Source organism: Chenopodium album, chromosome 7 (assembly GCF_948465745.1).
Source record: "Chenopodium album chromosome 7, dcCheAlbu1.1, whole genome shotgun sequence".
NCBI classification, from domain to species: Eukaryota; Viridiplantae; Streptophyta; class Magnoliopsida; order Caryophyllales; family Amaranthaceae; genus Chenopodium; species Chenopodium album.
The window spans coordinates 14,081,772-14,098,562 of record NC_137840.1 but is presented as its reverse complement, the minus strand read 5'-3'; positions in this window follow the sequence as shown (position 1 = coordinate 14,098,562).

Here is a 16,791-nt window from a genome sequence, read left to right as displayed (position 1 = left end):
CCTAAACAGCATATGCATATGTGACAATGCCAATTAAATCACAGGAATAAAATTCAAGAATCTTTCAAGTCTCATCCACTCATCTTAATTAAATACCGATCACTCAAATCGATAAATAATCAAGAATCCTCCCCAGTGGAGTCGCCAAATTGTAGGCGTAGTTTGAAGTGCGCCTACGTTAAGCATGTGTGAATATTCTTGGCACTCTTAGGAAGTGGGAATTGACGTATACGATTAGGGACAAGGAAAGTAGGGAGTCGCCAACAAGTTTTTAAGGAACTTGTAAACCGTTCACGGATCATAAAAGGCAACCACGATAAGAGACAACAATAGGCAACAACGATTGACCCGTGAAGGTTACAACCCATTCATAATCCATGAGATTACTAACTCCATATACCCGGTATCTTCATTGTACAGATGTCTATTACGCTCCTTAATTGCCTCATCTGAATTAGTAGTATATAACTTTTTTCCATCATCATATCTCATATAAAAGAGAAAATCACACATATATATTTGCTATTCACCCAAATTTTTTAGATATATAAGCTTATTTACCTGTAAACTCCTAATGACAAGAACCTATCAATTTCGAATAGAAATCTTATCAATAAGAGGTTCTAACCAATCAGGATCAGTAGCTGATTCCAAATCAGCCTGCAATATAAACTGCTATATATCTTTTAAATATTGCAATCGCTCATCCCTTCTTTTTCAGAATGCGACATATCAGCAAGAATAAAACTAATTTTCGGGGAAACGGGAACATTAGGAGCTGTAGGAGTTTTATCAATAACAATTAACTCAATCTACGATTTGGAGTCTAAAACTTAAATACCATAAGATCATCTCGAGACAAAATCAGCAACAAATACCTTTGTAAGATTCCTTTGCAAGATATTCCTTTTGAACATCTTTATTCCTCAATAAATTTAAAACCTGACTTGTATCACTACTACAAAAAAGGCAAAAGAGACCCGTTGTAAATGGCATAAGAGACCTCTTTAGAGGAGGTCTCTAGCTCATAGGTGTGTTTGATAAAGAGACCTGTTCAATTGAACAGGTCTCTTTGAAATAAATAAGAGACCTGTTAAGTAAGGTAACAGGTCTCTTTGCATGTAATTACACCATATATTTAAGAAGAGGAAGAGACCTGTTATTTAAGACAACATGTCTCTTTGATATCAATAAAGAGACCTGTTATCTAAGATAACAGGTCTCTTAAATATATTTATTTTTTTTAAAAAAATCGCTGATATATATGTATTATTTTGTAATTACTCTTCTAAAATTAGAAAGAAATTGTAAATTACAAAAAGAAACAATTAATTAGATAAATTTACATAAACTTATATTATTATTGAATGTACTAATATATAGTAACTTACAATGAGTAAGATCTACAGGTATATAAGAACAATACTTTACAAGTATATAAGACATTATGAATAATTTACAAGTATATAAGAACTTATGGAAATACTTCTAAGTTACCAAAACTAACAACATTCCCATCCTTGGTAATTTATTTAGCCCTCCATTATCAAATTAGCGAGTTTCTCGAATTGCTCATCCTCCTGTAAACCACTAAGGGAATCAATTAAAAAAAATGCACCAAAGCTTATAATTCAAATTAAAAACTAGATTTTAACAACATAAACACAGTTTTAACAACTGTATTAGCAACAAATCATCCTCTTCCTGTATAGCTTAATGAATTTAGATTAATTAATTTTGTCATACAATCTAACAACATCAAATTTTTTCATTATGGAAGTCTCATCATCAATAGCAAATCAAGGGGATAAATCACTTTAAACAACATTATATCTTCACAAAAATCAACTCTTAGGCATAAATCAATCATAATATCCAAAATAACCCAGAAAAATCATCAATTTTCAATTATCTATAGACAATTTTCAAGCAATCAATTGACCCATTAACACAAACATTAAGCCTAAACCTCACTTAACACCATCGTAAAAATCTCCTAACCCCTGTACAAAAACCCAATACCATCCCAACCTCGTAGAAACCACCACCAACCCCGTGCTAAATCACCCCCACCCCCACCCCCACCCCATGAAAACCATCCCGATCCCGTATAAACTACCCTTACCCAGGTAAAACCCTAACAACCCCAACCCGCAACAACCCTTGTATTAAAACAAAAACTACCCCTACCCAGGTAAAACCTATCAACCCACGAAATAACCGGCCACGTACCCAATCTAACCAAAAACCACCTCCACTAAAACACCTTGTCACCAACTCAAAAACATTTCAAAATATTCAAATTAAAACTAATATGGAAACATACCTTTGCGAATTGTGGCATTTTTTGGGCGAATTTGACCATAAGACTCTAGATCTAGAGTTTTCTTGATCAAAATTGACATTTAAATCCTCTAACTCAAGTTAAAAGGAGACAACGCCGATGTAGGACGAGGATGCAATAACGCTGTAGATGATACTCGGAGGATTTAATGGCGCAATCAATTGCTCAAGGATTAAAAAAAAGAAAATGGAGATGAAAGGAGAAGTGATGAGGGTGAAGGAGAGAGGCGCATAAAAGGGGGATTGAGAAAGAGATGGGTGTATGAATGATAATGAGAAGGAAAATTTTGATTAAAAAAAATAAAAAGAAAAACAAGAAAGGGTCGTAGTGGGCTATGGGCCTTTACACACATAAGAGACCTGTTGAAATATACAACAGGTCTCTTAATTCTCTTACTCTATCTCAAGTAAAAAAGTGGTGGGCCCTTTAGCATTTTAGAGACCTGTTATCACTATTATTAGGTCTCTTATATCAAAGAGACCTGTTCTAGTAACCAACAGGTCTTTTATTATAGGTTTCTTTGGCCTTTTTTGCAGTAGTGTATGTCTAGGCTCAGCTTCTACTTCTTACAAGAAAATAAAATTTAATATCAAACAAAAGTAATCTAATTCATGACAGAATTATACTAATTCTTGAAAAAATAAATCTAATTCATGAAAAAATAAACTAATTTCTAACAAAAATAATCTAATACTTGACAAAAATAATCTAATTCATGACAAAAATAAACTAATTTTTAACAAAAATAATCTAATTCCTAAAAAACATAACCTAAATCCTTACAACAATAAACTAATTCCAGACAAAAATAATCTAAATCCTGAGAAAAATATACTAATTCTTGACTAAAATATACAAATTTCAGATTAATTTTTTTTTAATCCTAACTAAAATATTTAAATTCCTGTCTAATATATTTTAATTCCTGAATAAAATAACCTATTATCAAACAAAAATATTGTACAAAATAACATATAACAATACCCGATGAGCCTGACCAACAACTACATGATGTTCTTCAATATATTTAGATTGAATTAGTTTATCAGATATATATATATATATATATATATATATATATATATATGTTAATAATAAAAAAAGAAATACAAATATAATATAAATATATTTATTTATAAGATATATGTTAAGGGTAAAAATTACCCTAGACAGGTGTCCCAATAAGAGAAGGCCACGTGTCAAGTCCAGGCTGACCCAAGTAGCCCCCTAGCCACCTGACACGTGTCCCCTTCAGATAACTTCTGAAATGGCGGCCATCAAGGGCCCAAATCCCAAGAAGCGCCGTATTTCAGCGCATCTCACTAAAATCTAGGTTAAGTGACCTAGATAGGGGCACACCTACCAATGACCCTATTAATAGGGAGATATGTCCCCAATTTGGGGACACATTCAATCATTTATTACACCTACTTTCTCTCTCATCAGAGAAACACCTGAGCTTGGAATCCAAGCAGATACCCACCTAAATTTCCGTACTCTTTATCCTCTTTCAAGTTACTAACTTGATTTTCGGAGGCGGAGCTCCAACCACCCGGAGTCTCCGTTGTTTTTGCAGGTACAACTCAGCCGGACCAGTCTTTGTGACGTAACTCTCCCGAGGGACAAAAACACCCAAAACATTTGGCGCCGTCTGTGGGGAGAGTACCTCAAGGATGGTTCAAGAGTCGGTACCACCTCCTGAGCGTCCGGTAGACCAACCGGAAGTCTTTACTGACCAAGAGGATGATGATCCTCAAGTCGAAACCTATATAGCCAAGGATGGCTTTCTGATAACCAAGCGCATCCGCCCCAAGGATACTCTTGAGCGGGGTGCAAGCCAGGCAGGTACAAGTCGACCTCCTGGTCAGCCGGAAGGGGAAACCCATACGGCTGGTGGATCTGCTCAAGTCACTCGAGACGAACTCATGAAATTCATGACTAGTTTCAAGGGTGAAATTAAGGATCTGATCACCAAGATCCGGGCTGGTCCAAGCATGGGTCAGTCGGCAAGGAAGACTCCTCGGAGAAGGGGAAGTTAGTCAGGGATAGGCTGCCAACTCCCATACAAAGGAGAAGGCAGCCGGGACCATTGATTGGTCCAAGATTCTCCTGCCCAAGAGGAATACCAACAATACCCGCTGGATTGAATAGCCGGTGGGAAATAAAAAAATCAACTCTTGATGCCCGGGAGATCATCACCCGCAAGAGGAATAAACAGTTGTCTGAGTCAGCTTCTACCTCAAGCTTTCCAGACAGCTTTAAGAATACATTTGCAAGGAATGTGCAGTCCTTGCATGAGAGCCATACAGGCGGTAATACCGTCCATTCAGGCCCTCAAATGATTGGGAATGCACCGTATGTACCGCCTATGGTCTACGGTCCGTATTCTCCTCATTTCATGCAGCCGGCCCTCTTCGGAGGTCAGGCGGCATACAGTAATGTCCAGCCACTGGACTGGCAGCTTTAGCTGCTCCGCCTGGGTGAACAACCTTTTGCGTTCACCTGGGAAATAACCGAGGCGGCACAGCCGGCCAAGGTTAAAAATGTGTTGGTAGGTACTTATGATGGTACCTCCAACCCGGAAGACCACCTCATGGCTTACACCAACCTCATGTATTTACAGGGGTTGGATGATGCCACTTGGTGTCGATGCTTTCTGGCTACATTGAAGGGCATTGCCCAACAATGGTTTGGCAACTTGCCAGCCGACTCCATCGATAGTTTTAAGAAGCTTACCTTCTTTTTTGCTTCCAACTTCTTAATGAGCATCCCTGCGAAGAAAACAAGTCTTGACTTGAGCACCATTAAGCAAGGAGAGAGAGAAGGATTACGCTCCTACTTCAGGCGGTTCAATCTGACCAGAATTTAGATTCAGGGACTATATGACGAAGTAGCTTTTATAGACTTCTTTAAGGGTTTGATAGATAGGTCGACCTTTAAGTTTGACCTCGTCAAAAAAGGGGCTTTTACCTTGCAGGCGACCCTAAGGGAGGCGGAAAGCTAAATTCAAGCAACCGACCTATGCTCGCCTGGAAGCCAGTCGAACTCCAAGAAGTCTAACAGGAAAAAAGACTGCCGGCAAAGAAAAAAGATGAGAGCAAGAAGAGAAAAGAAGTCTGGGCGGTTAGTGATACTGATCTGCCGTCCCAGAAGAAAAAGAAAGAATTTAAACCGTACGTCCTCAAGTACGAGTTTAATAAGGACTGTAACTCCATCCTCATGGAGATCAAGGACCGGCTGTCTCTTGAGAAGCCAAATCCAATTAAAAGTTCCATTCAATCAAGGAACAAAACTAAATTCTGTCAATGCCATGAGGAAGTTGGCCATGACACCAACGACTGCTTCAGCCTTCAACGAGCGTTGGACCGTGTGGCTGACAAGGGGATGTTAAAGTCCTACATTTCTAAGTCCAAAAGGACTAATAAGAAAAACCTGGGACAGTCATCTAAGACATCCCAGCCTGCTAGTAGTTCAGACACTGATAAGGAGCCGGTCTACACTATAGTAGGCGGGTTCTCATGCGGTGGCCCCACCATTCGGGGCACCAAGAGCCATCTTCGAAAGATGAACAATGATGATGATGATGACGAGCAGGTGGAAGCTCCTCCTTCCCAGACGTTCTAATCACTGAGAAGGACAGGGGCACCGTCCGCCGTCCGTATAACGACCCGGTCGTCATTGAATGTAAGATCGCCAACCAGTTGGTGGGGCTAATCCTTATTGACATCGGCTTCTCGTCGGACATCATCAGTCTCCGGTGCCTGCAAAAGATGAAATACAACCTCAGCATCATGCATCCGGTTACCTACCCCTTGGTTGGATTTGGGGGTGGGATGGTTTACCCAGTCGGCAGGATTGACTTACCTATCCGACTGGGTGAAAAAGGAAAAGGACGACATCTGGTCGTCAAATTTTGGTTGTTGAGGAATTGACCGCCTACAACATCATTCTAGGCCGTCCAACCCTCAACGAAGCCAAGGCTGTAATCATCCCCTCTCTCGTGCTCATCAAGTATGAGAGGGATGAAGGCTCTGTTGGTTCCTTGAATGGGGACAAAAAGACGGCCCGGGAGTGCTACCATTAGACCTTAACAATGTTAAGGATGCCAAGGGCCCTAGATGGCCCTAGATGGCCAAGGGCAGGAACCGTTAGACCTTAACAATGTCAAGGATGCCAACCTCGCCCACCAGTAGCCGGGAAGAAAAGAAAAGCTCATCAGTTGGTGGAGGTGAAGAAAGAGAAGAAATAACAATCACTGACCGGTGAACGGTCAGATGAGCTCCGTCCCCAACCGGCTGGAGAATATATTGATATACCTCTGTATGACAGCCGTCTAGAGCGTACTGTTAAGGTTGGGACGGCTACTTATGCTAAGCTGGGTGCAGATCTGCACCTATTGCTAAATGAATTCAAAGACATTTTTGCCTTTGAAGTGGAAGAGATGCTAAGCGTCAGCCCGGATCTCGTTGTCCACAAACTCGCCGTGGATCCAAAAAAGAATCCCATCTGGTAAAAGAAAAGAAATCACGGCGAAGAAATAAGTCAGGCGGCAGCTGCCGAAGTAAAAAAGCTACTGGATGCTGGGTTTATTCGGCCATGTAATTTCTTCGACTGGGTGGAGAATGTTGTGCTTGAAAAGAAGCCGGATAGTACCTGCCGTATGTGTATTGATTACACAGACCTCAACAAGGCATGTCCAAAGGAAAACTATCCGATCCAAAGATCGACGGTCTGGTCGATTCTATAGCCGGGCATGCCTTGATGAGTTTTATGGATGCCTACTCCGGCTTCCATCAGATACCCCTGTGGAAAAAATATCAAGAGAAGACGGCCTTCGTCACTGATCAGGGGTTATTCTCTTATACTGTGATGCCGTTTGGTTTGAAAAATGCGCCGGCTACATTCCAACGGATGATTAATACGGTCTTCATTAATCAAATTTGGAGGAATGTGGAGGCATACATTGATGACATGATAATAAATCCAAGCAACAGATGGATCACCTTGCTGATCTCCGAGAAACCTTTACCACACTCAGGCGGCATAAGGTCATGTTAAATCCCAAGAAATGTGTCTTTGGTGTTGAGTCTGGGAAGTTTCTCGGATTCCTTATTGATCAAAGGGGATAGTGGCTAACCTTAAGAAGATACAGGCGGTGATTGACATGATATCACCTCGCACTATTAAGGAAGTACAAAGACTAACCGGTTGCCTGGCGGCACTAGGGAGGTTCCTCAGCCGGTCAAGTGAAAATGCTGAACTCCGGTACCCCATGGTTGAAAAATTTGGCCTTGCTTTATATATGGCATTCAAGAAACTGAAGCCATACTTTCTGGCACATCCGGTTGTAATTTACACCGATCAGCCCCTCAAGCGGACAATGTATACCTTGGAGTCATCCGGTAAAATGTTGAAATGGGCTATTGAAATGCAAAGTCTTGAAATCACTTTTGAACCTAGAAAGGCAGTGAAGGGTCAGGCGTTTGTCGACTTCATTGTTGAAATGACACGACCGGTTCCTTCGGATAACATTGATCAGGTTTGAAAGGTGTATGTAGACGGGAGCTCCACGAAGAACGACTGTGTTGCAGGAATTATATATGAGTCTCCTGAGGGGGACAGATTTGAATCTCCATTGCGGTTTAAGTTTTAAGCCTCGAATAACGAGGCAGAATACGAAGCCCTGCTAGCCGAAATCCGCATGTGTAAGGCGGCAGGGGCAACAAAAATAGATGCCTACTCTGATTCACAGTTAGTCGTAAGCCAGTATGAGGGAAAATACGAGGCAACTCATCCGGCTATGATCAAGTATCTTCAGGCAGTCAAAGAAGAGGTTGGGGCACTTGAAGAATTCCGTCTGAGTCAAATGCCCAGGTCAGATAACAACCAGGCAGATGCATTGTCCAAACTGGCATCTTCCGCCTGCTGTGATACGCCTCGATCAGTCTTTTAGGAAGTTTTAGAAAGAAGAAGTATATATGAAGAACCCATTGGAGTCCTTGATTGAAGCTCCACCTGGATGGATGGAATCCTGGCATATTTGACAGACGGAACGATTCCTGATTCACCACAGGAGGCAGCCGTCATGAAGAAACGAGCAACAAATTTCGAGATAAGAAATGGAGAGCTCTTCAAGGAGGGTTTTCTTAAACCTTTATTGAAGTGTGTTACCCCAGAAAAGGGTAAAGAAGTTCTCGAAGAATTGCATGTGGGATACTACGCCTCTCATATAGGCGGCAGATCCCTAGCCGTCAGAGCCAAGCGGCACTATTTTTGACCTAATCTTGAAGCAGATGCTAAAGAGTTGGTGAAGAGGTGTGACAAATGCCAGAGGTTTGGCAAGCTTATCCACCGCCCGGCTATTGATCTGACGGCAATCCACAACCCAGTCCCGTTTACTAAGTAGGGCATGGATATCTTGGGTCCCTATACGCCTGCACCAGGCAGAAATCGTTATATTTTGCTGGTTGTTGATTACTTCACTAACTGGGTAGAGGCTGAGCCGGTCAAGAACTTCAAGACAAAGGATGTCATCTCTTTCATTTGGAAGAACATCATTACCCGGTTTGGGGTACCTATGTCTATCGTGTTCGATAATGGCCCTCAGTTTGAAACGCCTCACCTTAAGACTTGGTTGGGAAATCAAGGAATCTCACATTGTTTTGCATCAGTCGACCGGTCCAAGCAAACGGCCAAGTTGAAGCCTTCAACAAGCTTATCTCAGACGACATTAAAAAGAAAATTGAAAGAGCCGATGGCTTATGGGCAGAAGAATTGATTCTTGTCCTATGGGCCATCCGGACAACTACCAAAGGGGCAACCGGTGAAACCCCATTTCTAATGGTGTACGGTGCTGAAGCCGTCTTGCCCATTGAACATTACGAGCCGACTCTCAGAGTCGTGCTTTATGATGAAGAGGCAAATTGGGAGGCCATGCAGCTGGCATTGGACTCCCTCCCGGAATGCAGGGGCAATGTTGCCCTGCGTCATGAGATATGCCGTCTGAGAATGACAAGAGCCTACAACAAGAAAGTACACAAGCGCCCTTTGAAGGCTGGCGACTTTGAGTTACGAAAAATGGAGGCAACCAGTAGGGCCAATGAGCTTGGAAAGCTAACCCCCAATTGGGAAGGCCCCTACCGAATCTATGAAGAAGTCAGGGATGACACCTACCGTTTGGAAACCCTAGACGGAAGACGCCTACCTAGAACTTGGAATGTAGATAACTTAAAAAAGTACTATTTCTTAGAATTGTAATTTTTTTGTAAACAAAGAGTCTACTAATGAGAAATCAGGCTTTGTTTTCAATTTGTTTTGTTATCTTTATAATTACTTTTCCGTCTGGGCAATACCCAGACGGATTATTTGCTTAACCAACTAAGTTCAATACTTAGTGGTGAAGTCAATGTTCAAATAACACGCGACCAATGACCAGATTTAAAAACTAGGCACAAAAACGCTTAGTAGCTATATAACCGGTCTCAAACAAGACCAAAGGCCAATGGCCGGATGGCTGCTTATTTTATAAAATCGCCTGTCTCGACATGGGCTATGGCATCCGGCGACACCTATCTGGGTGCAATCGTCGCAGAGAGCAGACTCTTTGTCAACTCTACGTACCTAAGCAAATGGCAAAGATTGAACGACCAAATTGGTCAACTCATAGCCGTTTGACCAGAATAGTCTACAAGAACGATTAAGCTTTTGAATATCGTATGCCCTGAGGCATCAGCCGGTTTTCGGCTGAAGTTCTTACTTAGATTATTTATTCCAAAATTGCACACTTTCTCCCAATTGGGGCAAAAGAGTTTTTTGTAATGGCTATGCAATAATCCCAGACGGAATATTACCACTTGGGTAAGAGGCTCGAAGCACCCGTTTAAATGACCATTGTGATTGATTGGCACTAAAAAACCTCATACTTCTCCAAGCATCAAGTGTTTTCAAGCCAATCAATCAATTTGAAATGAAACCAACCATACAGCCGTCCAGGGGCAAGAACAACCGGATTGCAAATTGCCGCATGGTTTCTATAAGTTAGGCAAAATATCAAAGAATTGTAGCATATGCGCAAAATTCAGTTCAAAAAAAAAAAAAAAATTCAAGCGCAAACATGTATAAAGTACCGACTGAATTGGAATACTTCATGTTCATATTAAAAATGGCACAAAGGCCATAATAATTGTTAACCAGAATCACATCCGGTGAAGAAGCAAAATAAATAATTGTTAACCCAACTCCATAGTTGGTAAAAATACAACATACTCGGCTTACAAGCCGGAAAAGAAAGATACTTGGCATGCTGCCGCTGAATTTGGGGAGGCTGGTCTAAGGCTGAGGTGGAGGATGCTGACTTGGCTGGCTTTGACCGATTGGGAGGGTTTCTGGTTGATAATCAGTTGCTTGAGGCTGGCTGCCTTCATTTTGCTCATCCTCCGCCGGCTCCTCTTCATTATCTGAGACATTATATCCCAGCACTACAGCCCAATCCTTGAAGCGAGGCGGAGTTGCCTCTCCCAATACTTGGGCATTATACACCACAGTGGCGTAGTCATACCTAAGTTTATAGACTTCAAGTCTATATCCGGATAGAGGAGACCCCAAGTTATCTTCAGGCGGGCTGCATTATCCCGCTCATTTTCCTCCATCAGCCGTTTTTGCTCCTTGGCAATTTCCTCCGCATGCTGATTCTGCATGTTGATAATCTCCAGCCGCAACCGGGAGACCTCTTCCTGGAGCTTCGTGTTCTCCTTGTCAGCGTTATCCAATGCCTTGAGATTAGCTTTAGCATAGTTCAATCTCTGATCAAGGTCATTAGCCCGGCTGTTAGCTTCATCGTTAGCAGCCGTCAAACTCCGGATCAGCTCCTCCTGTTTCAACTCTACTGCTTTAATCTTTAAATCACACATATAATTAGCATATTCAGCAGATTTGAGATTTTCAGTGGCCCTCCGTTTGGCGTCATTTACCTCTTCTTGTTTCCGCCTGAAGGGGCCTCGGAGGCCATCCACCCTCAACATTACCTAAGAAAAGGGCAGCCGGATTATGAAATACTTGGTGAAAAAAGAAGAAAAAAATATCATAATTAAGTTGAAGAATCGTTTACCTTAGCCATTTAGCCCATCACCACCTACAGATCAGGTATGGAATTCTTCTCAAACCGAGTGAGGGTCCTCACCATCCGTTTGGAAAACCCAGGAAGATCCGGCTCGTCGAATGTAAGATCTACACCAAAAGAAGTACTTGGTGAGAGGGATGCAGCGTAGTTGGCATTCATTCGTTGCCGGCTGCTGACTGAACCCCGTGAAGGGTCAACCTTAGTCTTGACTCTCATAAAGTCAAGTGGCCAAGGTATTTTAATCTTGTTCTTACCTTAGGTTTCTGGATGGGGCTTAGAGGCATCCTCCTCCCCAGTTGTTGCCGTGCCAGCTGCAACATTGGGTGGCTGGCCACCCTACGATGCCGTAGAGGCATCCGACACTTTCTTCCCCGAACGTTCGGAGCTTTCTCTCAGAATCTTCATGGTGGAAGGCGATTTGCAACCGGTCATAGGACGATCCGAATTGGCATTAAGAGTTGTCTGGGAAGGATTCTTTTTGGCGGCCTTGGCAGCTGAAGTTTTGTCCAGATCCTCCCCTTGCCTTTTGAAAAGCTTGAATATGGAGCGTGGAACACGTTTAGTGGCATCCTGCAAATCAAGAGCTAAATGTTACCAGCCGGCAAAAAACCTTTGCAAGAAATTTAAGGAAAAACTAGACAAGTCATGCGCTCTTACCTCGCCTTTCTTGGCCTCAACGGCTGCTCTCTTAGAAAGCGCGCTTTCTTTGCGCAACTGCGCTGCAGACTTAGCCGAATTTTTCGCCGGGTTAACCATTCTCAAGGCGTCGGCTGCAAGGAGAAAATAAAAAGTTAGAGAAAAATAATAAGAAGTTGGAAATACAAAATGAAAAACAACAGAAAAGCCAGATGCAAGTGGATCTACCCTTGGGTAACATGGTGCTTAACCCACAGACGGACAAGAATCTTTCATCTTTGAAATAGTCCAGGTGGGGGATCCAGTTCTTTGGTACAATGATAGGAGTCCAATCCCCCAAGGGCTCAGTAGTGGTTTCGAAGAAACCCGGCTCCATTATTTGCTCCCGGGCCCTAGTAGAGAGCGCCGGGAGAAGGCATTTCCTGCCAAAGAGAACCGGTTCCTTATTATACCGGCGCAGAGTCCAGTTGTGTCTTAGAGTTGGTGAGGAGATCAAATAAAATTTCTCCTTCCACCCGGACCATTTGGACACCTTGTCCAATGTCATCAAATACTGGGGCAAAGTGGTAAGAGTATACCATGCCCCATGACAGCCTGGAGCCTTGCTCAAGTAATGCATATGAGCAAAGGCAGAGAAGTTGGGGGCAAGGTTTTGGAGCTCGCAGGCGGCAATATAGATTAAAATATTCACCCACGAGTTTGGGGTGAGCTGCCAGACACCCAGATCATAACCCTTCAGGATTTTCCTAATCCCTGTACGGAGGGGGAACCGGAGGCCGACTTCTATTACTAGACAAAATAGTTGTCTGCATTTTCTATTTTGTCATCCTAGGCCATCACAGCGTCCCTAGGTGGAACGATAATATCCCACCTGTAGACACCCATTTGTGTCTCCCCAAAACCAAACCCGGTGATGAGTACCTTTCACGTCGAGTCATAATCGAATGAAGTGAAAGTGTGGAAAGTTTAGTGTTGCGGATAGTTTTAATTTCTTTTCTCTTCTCTCTATTTTTGAAAACTTATTTTAAGAAAACAGCCAATCTAGTTTGGTTGGGCCATGATATGGGTCCAATAGTAGTGTAGTTGGATGTGGCTTGACAAGAGCTTTCCAACAATATATTATAAGCCCAATTCCGATGAATATTGAGGAAGTTATGGCCAACTTACTAAACTAGACCCGGTTTGAGCCTTATATGCGGCCCAATGATCTAGAGGAGGGCCTAACATGGATTTATCATTCCTAATGCAATTAGGAATGATTTTAATCTTCTAGTTTCTTTTAGAAGGTTCTTTTCATTCCTAATTCAATTAGCATTGATAAATTGACTTTGTTGACTTTTCAGAGTTTTAATTAAAATCAAAGAGCGTTTTTTTGAGGAAGATACGATTTTATCCTCCTGTACGGCAATTTTTATCTGGTTTTAAGAAAACGTGTAAATTTCCAGATCAGCGCCAAACGCCAGCTGTAGCGCCTGGCGCTACGCTTGGCGCCTGGCGCTAATGTTGGCGTCTGGCGCCAATAGCCAGCGTTGGCGCTAATCAGGTTTTATGTGCGCCAGAACTCTGATTTTGATATTTTATCTTTTTGGCTGATTTTATTTATAAATTAACCAATTTTCATTAATCTACAATCTACAATTAACCAATTTTCATTAATCTACAATCTACCATTTCTCTCTCTCTCTCTCTCTTTTCTAAACTAGCTTTTTTTCAAATATCAAAATTCCGCATTCATTAGATCTAGAAACACCTAACCATATTCGAAGTTACCTTGCTCTAGACGTGAAAGGTTTAATTTCTGAGGGTTTGGTCCCAAATCTCTATTTCCATTATTTGATTTAATTGTTTTGTTTATTATTTTCTTTGAAGTTACTAATGTGTGTATTTTGTTATTAGAAAGAGGTACGAGGCATCCAAGTAAGTGCTTTAACTGTTTAATTGATATTGTGATAGAAATCATGTCTAGGTTTTTATTATGATTCTTAGTATCATGTTAGGATATTTTTCTTAATTTGATGTTTAGGGTAACAACAATAAATTCCTAGTATCATGTTTAGGGTAAAGAATATAATGTCAATTATGATTTCTATGACGATTCCTATTTTCTTTCCTAATATTCATGTTAGTATCATGTTAGGGTTAAAGATTTGATTTTTATTGCTTGGTGACATGCTAGGGTTAGTTATTAATCTTGTTAGTATCATGCCTAGGATCTTGCTATTATTATGCTTTAACATGATTTATGATTATTCATGATTATGGTTATGAATATTATTATTATAATTTTATGATTATTATTATTATTATGATGGTTATTTTGATGTTGCTTGATATTATATTTATTTTTATTGCTTGATCACGTCTTTTATACATGTTTAAAGGGAATTTGTATTGGTAATCACGCTTAATAAGATAATTAATAATCTTGTTTAGGGTTAATTATGATTATAATTCAAGTGATCGCCAATAATAGTTTTATTTGCGCATTAATATTCAACCAATATAGATAAACAGGTTTAGAGTTAAACCTATTGATTGCATGTTAATCAGAAAGCGCACATGAATACGATTAGAATAAAGTAGAGGCCTATTATTAGGGCAGGTTCAATCTCTTTTAGGTTGGATTTGTACCTTCATCCCCGAACCCTATTTGGTTTAAGACCTTATGGAGTTGACGATCTCTTGGATCGTTAAGGGGTGTAACCTTCACCCTGTGAACGATTTACAAGTTCCTAAAAAACTTGTTGGCGACTCTTTTGCTCTATGTTCTTCCCTTTTGCACACCACCGTACTTTAGTGTATGATCACAGTGGGGTTCAAGCTAGGGGGTTAACGCTAGAAATATTCCCTACAGCTTTTGGCGACTCCACTGGAAGGATTTCTATTTTAATTCCTGAATTTGTTTTGACAATGATTTAGAATGAGTGGATGAGACTCGAAACGTTCTAAGTATTTCATGTGCGTAATTTTGATTAACATTATTGTCATATGCATAAAAAAGATCTCATTGGAAAGACCATCCGTAATGAGTTAAAAATATAGGATTTTACACGTAGGAAATTTGAGGAATATTTTTCACAACTAGGACCGAAATAACACTGCGCGAAACTGGAAAATTTTACCGAGCATAGAAAGCTGCTGAGGCATGTAGGAATTAGCGTCAGCGAACAGAAGCTGGTGCCAGACATTTAACTGTAGCGCCAGACGACAGCTCTGTCGCCAGGCGCTACGGGTAAAACCTGGCGCCAACCTCCGTTTGCTGGCGCCAAATTCTTCCAATACCGAGCCAGAAATATGCGTTCTAATTTCGACCAGATTTTCGCATTGTTTGCTCGATCCTACTTACTGATTGAGTTTTTTCTCACTTTTCTGAAACCCATATGTGTTCTACATATGGACATAACCCTCTGGATATTCATGCTCCATCTACCTGATTGAACACTCTGAGCAACAAAGGGTACATCCGAGAATGTTGAATTCACCAAACCATGGAAGCGAGTTTTTCTAAAACTCGCGGTGTCCCATCCACTCGCGCCAACCCTTCACGTTAGGCTTCCGCGCGGTGCATTAGGACAATTAACCATGGACCCTCTATTGACTAAACCATATCCCGAACTTTAGAGAACTAGAGCCATGGTTAGGTTGCAAACTCTTTGCATCATATTGTGCCTACTTGACTAATTGTGCATTAATTGTTGTGCATATATTTTGTGTTTTTCTTAACCGTTTGTTTGACTTGTGTTGAGATTAATATATTAATGACTAAAAGAACTTTGCCTAATTAATTAATTGATTAATTAATTTGAGTAAATAAAGTCTAATATTTTAATCATAATTAACCTAGTACGACTTTAGGCATACCCCCATTGATTAATAACACCGAAAACAGTCTCAGATTGAAGCTCTAGTAATAGCGCCAAAGTCTGGACTGTAGCGCCACTCTGTGGAGTGTGGCGCCTGGAGACAGCTCTGTCGTCTGGCGCTACACTACAAAGAGAGGCGCCAGTCCTGTCGTTTTGACGACAGTTCGGATTATTGATCGAGTCATCACCTAGTATTTAATTAACCAGTTTGCTAATTAATTTGGTTAACTTCGCTGTCAACAATACTTTATTAAGTCATTAATTGAGTCTAGTCACATAGTCTAGCCACATGGTCATGACACGAGTCTTAACAAATCACCTACACTCACTAGTCTTAGCACACACTTTGAGTACATATCACCATGACCATGTCTTAGGTTCATGCATGAGTCGGTGTTTTCCATCATTTGAGTTGGGGGTACATTCTATTCCTATTTCTTCATATCCCTCCATCTACATCATTTTTCTTCACATTCTATTCCAATATTTCTTCACTTCCTCCATCCATTGCATGTTGAATAAAATTTGAGTCAAATAATTAACAATAGATATCCCCAAATTCCTTTTCCACAGTACTTGGTCGAGGAGAGAAGGGCGATTAATCAAGGACAACCTCTTTATTCAAGTCTCACTTTTTGATAAACCAATTCGTCAAAAGAGGAAGGCTAAAAAGATAATGGCAAGTCAAGAGGAGGTCAATGAACTTAGGAATTAATTGAATGACGTGACTGAGGTGTTAAAGGCTTTAACCCTCAAAATTGATGACCCTGTTGTAGACACCTAAAAATGTCTCCCCAAAACCAAACCCGGTGATGAACAACCTTTCAATG